Source organism: Cervus canadensis, chromosome 26, assembly GCF_019320065.1.
Source record: "Cervus canadensis isolate Bull #8, Minnesota chromosome 26, ASM1932006v1, whole genome shotgun sequence".
NCBI lineage: Eukaryota > Metazoa > Chordata > Mammalia > Artiodactyla > Cervidae > Cervus > Cervus canadensis.
In genome coordinates, this window is record NC_057411.1 from 29,326,113 (window position 1) to 29,339,686 (window position 13,574).

Here is a 13,574-nt window from a genome sequence, read left to right on the forward strand (position 1 = left end):
GATATTGAATATAGTTCCCTGTGCTATACAGTAGGACATCATTGTTTATCCATCCTATATATAATTGTTTGCATCTAATATTTCAATTTCTAGAGGAATTATTAAATAAACATTTTATGTTAACAAAATTCTTTCATATTATCTATCTTTCCTTCATGACTACTCTTCTGGTGCTATAATCTGAGCTTTTAAAAAGTGATTAAATGAATGAATGCATGGATGAATAAGTGTTTTGCTTAAGATCCTAAAGGCAACAAATGATCAAGACAGGTTAGTGTTCACTGACCCTGTCTCCCCAGACTACTGTTTGGCCCCTTGACCCCTGTTGTCTCCCCAGAAAAGAGAGGTAGTACTATAATGCCTTTTTTCCATGGCTGTATATAAACGGGTTATTTGATTCAGTAAATGTTTGACAGGAAAAGATGAAAGACTAAACCAAATGAACAATGTCTGCTTGCCGAAGGTATGGCTTGACATCTTGGTTTATAACTTTTGGGGGGCTCCAAAATCACTGCAGATGGTAATTGCAGCCATGAAATTAAAAGACGCTTACTCCTTGGAAGGAAAGTTATGACCAACCTAGACACCATATTAAAAAGCAGAGACATTACTTTGTCAACAAAGATCCATCTAGTCAAGGCTATGGTTTTTCCAGTAGTTATGTATGGATGTGAGTTGGACTATAAAGAAAGCTGAGCGCCGAAGAATTGATGCTTTTGAACTGTGGTGTTGGAGAAGACTCTTGAGAGTCCCTTGGACTGCAAGGAGATCCAACCAGTCCATCCTAAAGGAGATCAGTCCTGGGTGTTCATTGGAGGGACTGATGTTGAAGCTGAAACTCCAATACTTTGGCCACCTGATACGAAGAGCTGACTCAAGTGAAAAGACCCTGAGGTTGGGAAAGATTGAGGGCAGGAGGAGAAGGGGACGACAGAGGATGAGCTGGTTAGATGGCATCACTGACTCAGTGGACATGAGTTTGGGCAAACACCAGGAGTTGGTGATGGACAGGGAGGCCTGGCGTACGGTGGTTCATGGAGTTGCAAAGAGTCGGACACGACTGAACGACTGAACTGAGACTGATAAGAAATGTTATGGTCTCCATTAGCAAGTCTTTGCAGTCTTAAATATACAAACTCACATTTCTTTTCCAGTGCCAAAAGTCAATTTCCATCTATTCTATACCTGGAAAGAGAAAAAGAGAGAGAATGAATCAGTTTAAATGGATCCGAATTGCTGAGATTTCTTTGCTATATTTTATTTAATTTAACATTTTAAAATTGAGTTGGAATGGTGCTTAATAAAAAAAATTGGTATTGATAGATACACTCTGAAAAAAGAAAGAAAATTAAGGTTTTGGCAGTGGTAGCTTAGATTTTACTAAATCTATTTTCCTTTCTTTTTTCCCCCTTATTATATTTCTATTCAGTCTTTTCCTGTAATTTTTTTGAACTAAGCTAGTTGCTATAGAGGGAAACTTGTTTGTATGCACAAATGAGTTTTTTTTCCCCTCACTTCCTTTGATGTTCATATGAATTTTTATTAAATTTCTTTGGCTTTGGAGATTTACCTCTCTTGATCTTTTGTGTTCTGAACAGCATTTTCCCTTCCATCTATTGTTCATGTGAATTAAGCTTTCACAGTTGTATTTACAAACTGTTATGGAAATTAAAAGCTTTTCTCTGTGGTTTGCAACTCTTAGAACACAATCCACTCCTGATAGGAGCCAACTATGCCAAGTATCTATCCCAGTCTAAGTACCAGCACAAGTTTGCTGACACCAATGTTGAATTACAGCTTTTGACTAATAGACACAAATTCTTGTCGTTTCATAATTTTATTTGAAAATACAAGTGTTCTTTAATTGATTTTTTTCTATTCCAAATTATTTTTCTTAGCTTTATCTGCCTCTGAAATATTTGCCAGTGTTATGTCTCAGTATAATCACTGATAAATGTACATTACTATTGCGGTGGCTTCAATTCCTTACTAAAGTTTAAATATATTTGAGATATTACTAACAGTCATTTACAATGTTCTTTTGATTCTTTATACGGAGTGAATCCTGCTGGACAACATTATACAAAACAGCAATTTGATTTATTGAAAGTAAACTTTAGTAGTGAAAATCCCTACCCGTTGGGCTTATGCATATTTTAAATGTCAAAATCTGCCAAGAAAGATCAACTATATTCCCCTCCCAGGTAATTAGTTAAACCAGAAATGAAGAAAAAAATTGAAATGCTTTTATTTATATATTGTCACAGCATTAAATAAATTTTTCTTGAGTTTCTAATATAGAATGTCTAATAGAAATCCCTCTGTACTGAGATGCAGCTCACTTGTAGACTTTTGTTTGGGAAAAGATGCATTTAGAAATAATTGCTTTTTAGTACTTTGCATTATTAAATTCTATTCTTGTTTTTAATAGAATGTGGCAGATATCACTAACTTTCATGGCCGTCAGAGGAGTTTTGTGATAAAATTATTACAGTTTCTCCCCACCTTTATTAAAATCCTCAATCCCCAAGGATTATAGTGATATACCAACTCAGGCCTAGCAGGTCAGAGCTGCTCTTCCTGGTGGGTCTCCTTTAAGTCTTCCCTGGTTTCTAAGCTTCCTGTCAATTCCTTTCCCAGAATTCTCTCTGACAGTCTCTGCTTTTGGAAATGCAAAACCCCTCCCAGAATCCTTCCTGTCACCCTCCCACTACAAACTCAGTTGTGAAATCCTCCCAAATGCCAGTCTTCTCTCCGGTTAGTTTGAGATAGCTCTTGGGCAGTGGTTTGCTAGTGCAGTCCCCTACTGCACCTCATTGAGAACCTGCCGGCAGTGGAAATTCACTGGTCACATGCTGTGGTGGTGGTTTAGTAGCTAAGTCATGTCCGAATCTTGCAACCCCATTGACTGTAGCCTGACAGGCTCTTCTGTCCATGGGGATTCTCTAGGCAAGAACACTGGAGTGGGTTGCCATTTCCTTCTCCAGGGGCTCTTCCTGACTCAGGAATCGAATCTGGGTCTCCTGCATTGCAGGCAGATTCTTTACCGACTGAGCTATAAGGGTAGCCCCAGTCACATGCTAGACCTTTGGAATTTGAGAGGGTATAGGGTTTTGTGTTTGAACAAGCATTTCTGGAGGTTCTGACCCACACCCTAGGGCAGAGATCCACTAATATCCATCCACCTTTTATCACAGTGGGTGCTCAACAACATTTTCATATGAAGTCAATCCTTCTAAGGAAACAAAAACAAAAACAGTTCCCTAAAATTGGTTAATGGAGATAATTTAATCTGCAGCTAATTTTCTCAAAACTTGTTTACTTACTGATCACAGCTGTTGATGACCAATTTACCTAAAATTCAGCTTCCTTTGAGTATTTTTTATCACCTTAGTGTCCACGCCTACACATTCTTCAAACCACTAATGAAAGTTCTGTTTTCATTCCAAACCTGAGATTCTGCCCCCTGGGCTTTAGTCTTTTTCTCTTATTTGTTCCCTTAGTGAGTTAGCAACAGGTTTATCCTTTGTATAGAACAACTGCACTCATTTTACATGCTAGCAAAGTAATGCTCAAAATTCTCCAAGCTAGGCTTCAACAGTACATGAACCAAGAACTTCTAGATGTTCAAGCTAAATTTAGAAAAGGCAGAGGAACCAGAAATCAAATTGCCAACATCTGTTGGATCAAAGAAAAAGCAAGGAATTCCAGAAATATCTACGTCTGCTTCACTGACTATGCTAAAGCGTTTGATTGTGCAGATCACAACAAACTGTGGAAAATTCTTAAAGAGATGGGAATAACAGACTATCTAACCTGCCTCCTGAGAAACCTGTACGCAGGTCAAAAAGCAACGGTTAGAAATGCACATGGAACAATGGACTGGTTCAAAGTTGGGAAAGGAGTACGTCAAGGCTGTATATTATCACCTTGCTTATTTAACTTATATGCAGAGCACATCATGTGAAATTACAGGCTGGATGAAGCACAAGCTGAAATCAAGATTGCTGGGAGAAATATCAATAACTTCAGATATGCAGATGACACCACCTTCATAGCAGAAAGTGAAGAGGAATTAAAGAGCCTCTAGATGGAGGTGAAAGAGCAGAGTGAAAAAGCTGGCTTAAAACTCATTATTCAAAAAAACGAAGATCATGGCATCCAGTCTTATCACTTCATGGTAAATAGATGAGGAAACAATGGAAACAGTGACAGACTTCATTTTCTTGGGCTCCAAAATCACTGCAAATGGTGACTGCAGCCATGAAATTAAAAGATGTTTGATTCTTGAAAGAAAAGCTATGACAAACCTAGACAGTGTGTTAAAAAGCAGAGATATTACTGTGCCATAAAGATCTGTGTAGTCAAAGCTATGGTTTTTCCAGTAGTCATGTATGGATATGAGAGTTGTACCATAAAGAAGGCTGAGTGCCAAAGAGTTGATGCTTTTGAACTGTGGTGCTGGAGAAGACTCTTGAGAGCCCCTTGAACATCAAGGAATCAAACCAGTCAATCCTAAAGGAAATCAGTACTGAATATTCATTGGAAGGACTGATATTGAAGCTGAAGCTCCAATACTTTGGCCACCTTATTCAAATGAGCCAACTCATTGGAAAAGGCTCTGATGCTGGGAAAGATTGCAGGCAGGAGAAGGGGGCAGCAGAGGATGAGATGGACATTAATGGCATCAATGGCTCAATGAACATGAGTTTGAACAAGCTCCAGGAGATGGTGAAGGACAAGGAAGCCTGGCGTACTGCAGTCCATAGGGTCGCAGAGAGTAGGACACAACTGAGTGACTGAATGATAGCAATTCCTGTATTAGTTAGGAGTGATACCATTTACAAGAGTCAGGCTACAAGGCTACACCTAGCAGAGTGGACAGGAGGAAGAAAGGATATGTCTGTGTGTGTGTGTGTGTGTGTTAGTTGCTCAGTCATGTCCCACTGTTTTGAGACCCCAAGGACTGTAGCCCAGCAGGCTCCGCTGTCCATGGGATTTGCCAGGCAAGAATATCGGAGTGGGCAGCTGTTCCCTTCTCTAGTGGATCCTCCCAACCCAGGGATCCAACCCAGGTCTCCCACATTGCTGGCAGATTCTTTACTGTCTGTCTGAGCCACCAGGGAAGGCCAAAGAAAGGGTCTGGTTGGTGGCAAATAGAGTATAACCAGTACAGTCCTCTTTTAAAATAAGAAATTATCAATAATTAGCTGATTATCGCAAGGATACAAAATGTCAGGAGAAAATTAGTAGAGATAATGAAGCACTTTTGTAGCTGGTGGATTTTTGACAACATGATAAGGGCAGAACAGTTTTGTAAAAATAAAGCTGCCTTCTAATCTGCTAAATTATTTGAAAGTCAACATAAATGACAAAGGAGGATTAGCCAGTGAGTATAATTTATTCAGATTTTGCTAGGAATTGTGATAAAGCCTTCTCTCTTTTTATTTCATGGACAGACAGACACAATATTTTATTTTATAACTCATCTTTATTTTTTTTTTGAAAGGCTACACCATGTGGTACATCAGATCTTAGTTCCCTGACCAGGGATCAAACTTGTGGTCCCTGCTATCGAAGTGAAGGATCTTAACCACTGAACCACCAGGGAATTCCCAATAATGCCTTCTTACTGTAGACTATGAAGAATACTTAAGGGATATGATATATAGTCATAGGTAACTTGGCAAGATTTAGGAAATTAGGCCAGGATTTAATATTTTTAAATTTTATTTATTTATTTTGATTGGAGGCTAATTCAGTTCAGTTCAGTCACTTGGTCATGGACAACTCTTTGCGACCCCATGAACCACATCACGCCAGGCCTCCCTATCCATCACCAACTGCAGGAGTCTACCCAAACCCATGTCAGTCAGTTATGTCATACAACCATTTCATCCTCTGTCGTCCCCTTCTCCTCCTGCCCTCAATCTTTCCCAACCTCAGGGTCTTTTCAAATGAGTCAGCTCTTCGAATCAGGTGGCTAAAGTATTGGAGTTTCAGCTTCAACATCAGTCCCTCCAATGAACACCCAGGACTGATCTCCTTTAGGATGGACTGGTTGGATCTCCCTGCAGTCCAAGGGACTCTCAAGAGTCTTCTTCAACACCACAGTTCAAAACCATCAATTCTTCAGTGCTCAGCTTTCTTTATAGTCCAACTCTCACATCCATACATGACTACTGGAAAGACCATAGCCTTGACTAGATGGACATTTGTTGGCAAAGTAATGTCTCTGCTTTTTAATATGCTATCTAGGTTAGTCATAACTTTCCTTCCAAGGAGTAAGCGTCTTTTAATTTCATGGCTGCAATCACCATCTGCAGTGTTTTTGGAGCCCGGAAAAATAAAGTCAGCCACTGTTTCCACTGTTTCCCCACCTATTTGCCTTGAAGTGATGGGACCAGATGCCATGATCTTAGTTTTCTAAATGTTGAGCTTTAAGCCAACTTTTTCACTCTCCTCTTTCACTTTCATCAAGAGGCTCTTTAGTTATTCTTCACTTTCTGCCATAAGGGTGGTGTCATCTGCATATCTGAGGTTATTCATATTTCTCCCGGCAATCTTGATTCCAGCTTGTGCTTCCTCCAGCCCAGTGTTTCTCATGATGTACTCTGCATATAGTTAAACAAGCAGGGTGACAATATACAGCCTTGACGTACCCCTTTCCCAATTTGGAACCAGTCTGTTTTTCCATGTCCAGTTCTAACTGTTGCTTCCTGACTTGCATACAGGTTTCTCAAGAGGCAGGTCAGGTGGTCTGGTATTCCCATCTCTTTCAGAATTTTCCACAGTTTATTGTGATCCACACAGTCAAAGGCTTTGACATAGTCAATAAAGCAGAAATATATGTTTTTCTGGAACTCTCTTACTTTTTCGATGATCCAGCAGATGTTGGCAATTTAATGTTCTGGTCCCTCTGCCTTTTCTAAAACCAGCTTGAACATCTGAAATTTCACAGTTCATGTATTGCTGAAGCCTGGCTTGGAGAATTTTGAGCATTACTTTACTAGCGTGTGAGATGAGTGCAATTGTGTGGCAATTTGAGCATTCTTTCACATTTCCTTTCTTTGGGATTGGAATGAAAATGGACCTTTTCCAGTCCTCTGGCCACTGCTGAGTTTTCCAAATTTGCTGGCATATTGAGTGCAGCACTTTCACAGCATCATCTTTTAGGATTTGAAATAGCGCAACTGGAATTCCATCGCCTCCACTAGCTTTGTTCATAGTGATGCTTCCTAAGGCCCACTTGACTTCACATTCCAGGATGTCTGGCTCTAGGTGAGCACACCATCGTGATTACCTGGGTCATGAAGATCTTTTTGTACAGTTCTTCTGTGTATTCTTGCCACCTCTTCTTAATAGCTTCTGCTTCTGTTAGGTCCATATCATTTCTGTCCTTTATCAAGCCCATCTTTGCATGAAATGTTCCGTTGATGTCTCTAATTTTCTTGAAGAGATTTCTAGTCTTTCCCATTCTGTTGTTTTCCTCTATTTCTTTGCATTGATCGCTGAGGAAGGCTTTCTTATCTCTCCTTGCTATTCTTTCAAGCTCTGCATTCAAATGGGTATATCTTTCCTTTTCTCCTTTGCTTTTCTCTTCTCTTCTTTTCACAGCTATTTGTAAGGCCTCCCCAGACAGCCATTTTGCTTTTTTGCATTCCTTTTTCTTGGGGATCTTGATTCCTGTACAGGGTCTTGATCCCTGTCTCCTGTACAATGCCATGAACCTACATCCATAGTTCATCAGGCACTCTAACAGATCTAGTACCTTAAATCTATTTCTCACTTACACTATATAATCATAAAGGATTTGATTTAGGTCATACCTGAATGATCTAGTTGTTTCCCCCACTTTCTTCTAGGAGTTTTATAGTTTCTGGTCTTACATTTAGATCTTTAATCCATTTTGAGTTTATTTTTGTGTTTGGTGTTAGAAAGTTTCTAGTTTCATTCTTTTACAGGTGGTTGACCGATTTTCCCAGCACCGCTTGTTAAAGAGATTGTCTTTTCTCCATTGTATATTCTTGCTTCATTTGTCATAGATAAGGCGTCCATAGGTGTGTGGATTTATCTCTGGGCTTTCTATGTTGTCCCATTGATCTATATTTCTGTCTTTGTGCCAGTACCATACTGTCTTGATGACTGTAGCTTTGTAGTATAGTCTGAAGTCAGGCAGGTTGATTCCTCCAGTTCCATTCTTCTTTCTCAAGATTGCTTTGGCTATTCGAGGTTTTTTGTATTTCCATACAAACTGTGAAATTATTTGTTCTAGTTCTCTGAAAAATACCATTGGTAGCTTGATATAGTGATTCCATTGAATCTATAGATTGCTTTGGGCAATGTACTCATTTTTACTGTATTGATTCTTCTGATCCATGAACATGGTATATTTCTCCAGCTATTTGTGTCATCCTTGATTTCTTTCATCAGTGTTTTATAGTTTTCTACATATAGGTCTTTTGTTTCTGTGGGTAGATTTTTTCCTAAGTATTTTATTCTTTTTGTCACAATGGTGAATGGAATTGTTTCTGTAATTTCTCTTTTTGTTTTCTCATTGTTTGTGTATAGGAATGCAATGGATTTCTGTGTGTCAATTTTATATCCTGCAACTTTACTATATTCATTGATTAACTCTAGTAATTTTCTGGTGGTGTCTTTAGGGTTTTCTATGTAGAGGATCATGTCATCTGCAAACAGTGAGAGTTTTACTTCTTCTTTTCTAATCTGGATTCCTTTTATTTCTTTTTCTTCTCTGATTGCTGTGGCTAAAACTTCCTAAACTATGTTGAATAGTAGTGGTAAGAGTGGGCACCCTTGTCTCCTCCTGACTTTAGGGGAAATGTTTTCAATTTTTCACCATTGGGGATAATGTTTGCTGTGGGTTCATCATATATAACTTTTATTATGTTGAGGTATATTCCTTCTATGCCTGCTTTCTGGAGGGTTTTTATCATAAATGGATGCTGAATTTTGTCAAAGGCTTTCTCTAGATATATTCAGATAATCATATGGTTTTTATCTTTCAATTTGTTAATGTGGTGTATCACATTGATTGATTTGTGAATATTGAAGAACCCTTGCATCGCTGGGATAAAGCCCACTTGGTCATGATGTATGATCTTTTTAATATGCTGCTGGATTCTGTTTGCTAGAATTTTGTTGAGGATTTTTGCATCTATACTCATCAGTGATACTGGCCTGCAGTTCTCTTTTTTTGTGGCATCTTTGTCAGGTTTTGGTATTAAGGTTATGGTGGCCTCATAGAATGACTTTGGCAGTTTACCTCCCTCTGCAATTTTCTGGAAGAGTTTGAGTGGGATAGGTGTTAGCTCTTCTCTAAATTTTTGGTAGAATTCACCAGGATTTCATATTAATTCAATGAAGAGAAAGTTAAGATATAGGGTCCAGTGTGTCATATTTTATTGTGTAAACTGGAATTCTATGAATATATTTTATAAAAGGGGGAAATTTTGCTAATCTGGCAAAAGAAAATTTAGGAAAATTAAACATTAACTGAGACCTAGAAAACTTCATAATCAGTCAACATTATTGTAAAACAATATTATCATACTTGCTTGTCTTACTCTCAGAGGATTTTTTTGCAACTGTGTTTTCCAGACTGAGGGTGAACTAGAGCCTGACTATTTCTCTGCCTTTAGGACACGACCAATCGTAATTGGCTCTATACTTCACCCTGAAATTCTCCCAAGGTTTCCCAGGCTCTGAATGGATGCACGGATTGTAGCAAGGAAGTGTCTCACTGAGTGTTCTGAAACACCTCTGCTGCTGCCTGGCATCAGTCCTCTTTCTCTTCTCCTGCTGCTTTTGGTTACTGTCTGTAAGAAAGGGGGCAAAACCGTTGAACCCATCCCTGTCCCAAGTGTGTCAAAGGCTGTAGTACATGGCGTTAGAGGGTTTCTCTGATGTCCTCACTGTTAATTGGTTCCCATAAACAAGAAGTCTTGTGTTCGCAAGTCCCCCAGAGGACTCAGTGCAATGTCTTTTTTATATTCTTTTGCCTCCCTGCCCAATCTAACACTCACCCTTGGAAGGCAGTGGGTAGAAGCAAGTGCCTGAAGAACACGCCCAGAATCTGCCCACCTTTCAAGGAGCAGATGACTGCTCCTCAGTGCCAGGCAGAGACACACTGCAGATCCTCTGTCTGTCCAACACGTGTCTGAATCTTGGAGTGCACACAACTTGTATTCAGTGGAGCTCTCCCACAACACAGCCACTACTTCCTGAATCCATTCTGTGTGCTGCCTACATGGTGAGTTGTGGTAACCCTGCAAAAATCCCCACCCTCACCGTTGGCCACACAAGGGACTGGGCCTCTTCCTATGGTGGAGCCTTGAGCACCAGGGTGTCTTACTCTCCCTAATATTCTGTAGCCCTCCCCACTAGAGAGGGTTCTAGAGAGTGATGTATTCTTATGTTTTCTTGAAGAATCATGTGTTTTATACCAGTATAAATGGTTCAAACTAAGGAAAGAGAAGCAATTACCAGTACATATTTTAGAACCTAAATTATTACAGTTGAAAAGAAATTTTATTTAGTAAAAAATTTCCATTCTTATCTCTATACCCCGCTGTTATTATTTTTCCTTTGCTTTTTGGAGAAGTCTATTTATTTTTCTAAATGCAATCTATTTTTTCCCTGATGGGTCAGAATGGTAATTTCTCCCTCCCCTTGGGTTCCTGCATATCCCTTTAACCTGTTGTGTTTTTGCTTTCATTTTTTGCTCAGGTAGAACTCCATCATCTGACCTAGAAGAACCAGAAAATCATCTGTTATTTATCCATTAAAAATTAACCTTTAATGGGAATTCCCTGGTTCTCCAGTGGTTAAGACTCCATGCTTCCACTGTAGGGAGCATGGATTCCATATCTGAAGTGTTAGTCACTCAGCCATGTCTGACTCTTTGCGACCCCATGGACTGTAGCCCTTTAGGCTCCTCTGTCCATGGGATTCTCCAGGCAAGAATACTGGAGTGGATAGCCATTCCCTTCTCCAGGGGATCTTCCTGACCCAATGATTGAACCTGGTTCTCCTGCATTGCAGGCACATTCTTTGCCATCTGAGCCACCAGGGAAGCTCATACCTGGTTGGGTAACTATTTGTAAGATCCCACATGTAGCCTAGCATGGCCCCCCCCCAAAAAAAATTAAAAATTAACCCTTAACCATTATCCGTATTTGTTTAGCATACATTAACAAAGTGTCACTGAAGCTGATGAACTGCAGTGAAGAGTCATGCCCCGCAAAATTGTTGTGGCTCCTATTTTCAGATGGAAAAACTGAGGCACTGGGTAGGGACACGGCTTGCTGGGGTTGGCCATGCCATAAAAATCTGAACTGAATCGCTGACTTCTTAATTATTAAAGGCCACTCCACTCTGAGTCTCTTTTCTTCCCATCCCATTCCTTACCATTCCCTCCAACACCACCACTATTCTACTTTTTCCACTTGTTAGTAGAAAAAGAAAAAGGTTAATCCAGGGCTTCCCTGGTGGCTCAGTGGTAAAGAACCCACCTGCCAATGCAGGAGATGCAGGTTGAATTCCTGGGTCAGGAAGATCCTCTGGAGGAGGAAATGGCAACCCACTCCAGTATTCTTGTCTGGCAAATCCCATGGATAGAGGAGCCTACTGGGCTACAGTTCATGGGGTCGTAAAGAGTCAGACATGACTGAGTGACTAACACACACAGTAGTAACAATAGAAAAGCTGCTAGGTAGAATAAAACAATTTAGACCTGAATAAGATGATACTGTATATGAGCAAATACTGGAGTATTTGATTAAATATTTTTCAGGTAAAAATGACAAAGAAATACCTATTTAATCTTAATAATAATTATTAGCCCCTTATTAGACTCTAAGGTCAGAGTTTGGAGAGTTCAGCTTCAGTCTGACCTAATTTTAAAAAAGGCCCTGAAGGAGTGCCACAGCAAAATGTCAAGTTCACCTCTAAGTCTACAAAACAATCTAGCCACACAGCACAGAGGGAGGAAGAGAGTCACATCCTTTCAATACTTACTGCCTCCTCTCACGAGTTGTACACACTCTTCTACAAAAAGAAAACATCTTCCTGAGCATTACTTTGTTACTGTTGTCACTTTTCTCAGATTTATCACATTTTAAAAATGTATCACCATGTTTTAGATAAACATTTCAAACATGTTTTACCTCTGAGTGCATTAGAGATTAAAAAAAAAAAGTAATTCTAATTAGTGTTTTGTTGCTGCTTGTGACTTCCACCCTTGGCTTTGAAGATAAAAAAATAATAGTATGTGCTTACACGACATTTACTTTCTCCCACACACTCTGATATTATCTGGACATTTTCTAATGTAGAACATTGCCATGAAAAATATTGAGTCATAGATGTTTGTGTGTATAGACACTTGAGTTTCAGGGTGGCCTTGGAGCTTTTGTGTGATGGTCAAATGCACTGACTTTGATGATAGTTTCAAATACTAGCTGGGTGGCCTTGGGCGACTCACTAACTTTGTTGAGTCTCAGTTTCTTCATCTGTAAAATGGGAATTAAGGAAGCTACTTAATGTAAAATGCTTAGCATAAATGCCCAGCATGAACGATGTGTGTAATACATGTATACTGTTGGTTACAAACATGGACTCTGGAGTTAGGCATCCTGGGTTCACACACCAAATCAACTACATACTTACCGTGCTAATTACTGAACTTCTCAGTGTCTCTGTTCATTCATTTGTAGCCAGAATTTTTTTTTTTTTTTTGGTCTGTGAGGCATACGTACCAATAGTTCCCTGACCAGAGATCAAACCTGTCCCCCCTGCAGTGGAAGCACAGAGTCTTAACCATGGACCACCAGGGAAGTTCCTATAACCAGAAATTTAAGCAGAGAATTATAGAGAGGGTTTTTACATCTACCTTTTCAAACTGAGATTCCATGATGAAGGCTTTGCTACTAATTCTGGCAGACAGCTGCCAATTCATGTATCTTGACTAGAATAACTAGAAACCCATGATTTTAATTAGGTCTTTGTTTGTTTAGAAAATGCAGACACTGACTGGTGAAAAACAGGATTTATTGTAGGGCTATATATGGTAGATAAGAATCTCACCAGAACACAGGGAGATGGACAGTGATACAGCAGGCTTGACAGAAACAGGAACTAAAGCAGCATCTGTCTTCCTCTCAGAGGCGAGTAGATCTCTTTCTTCTTCATGATGTTTCAGCTTTTCCCAGCATTCTTACTCCATTCCGTTCTTGAAACTGACTGACTTCTTGTGACTCTATTCAGGAATCTTTTCTGCTTGCTAATAATTTATACCTTGCTTTTTGAGGCTTCTCTAGCCTTGAGTCTACACCATGACCTTACAGCTTGAGTTCCCCCAACTAAATGTTTGAACCTTTCATTTTCCAAAATCCAGTTTTGTGAAGGATGAGTGGCCCAGATTTTCTTTTCAAGGCAGACCACTGGCTACAGTATGAATGGATTTTCCTTGAGTCAGATGGTTTCCACTGATCCAAATAGCTGGGGCTTGGGGAATTTCATTTATGTGGCAGAGGGAGGTTTCCAAGAGCAAC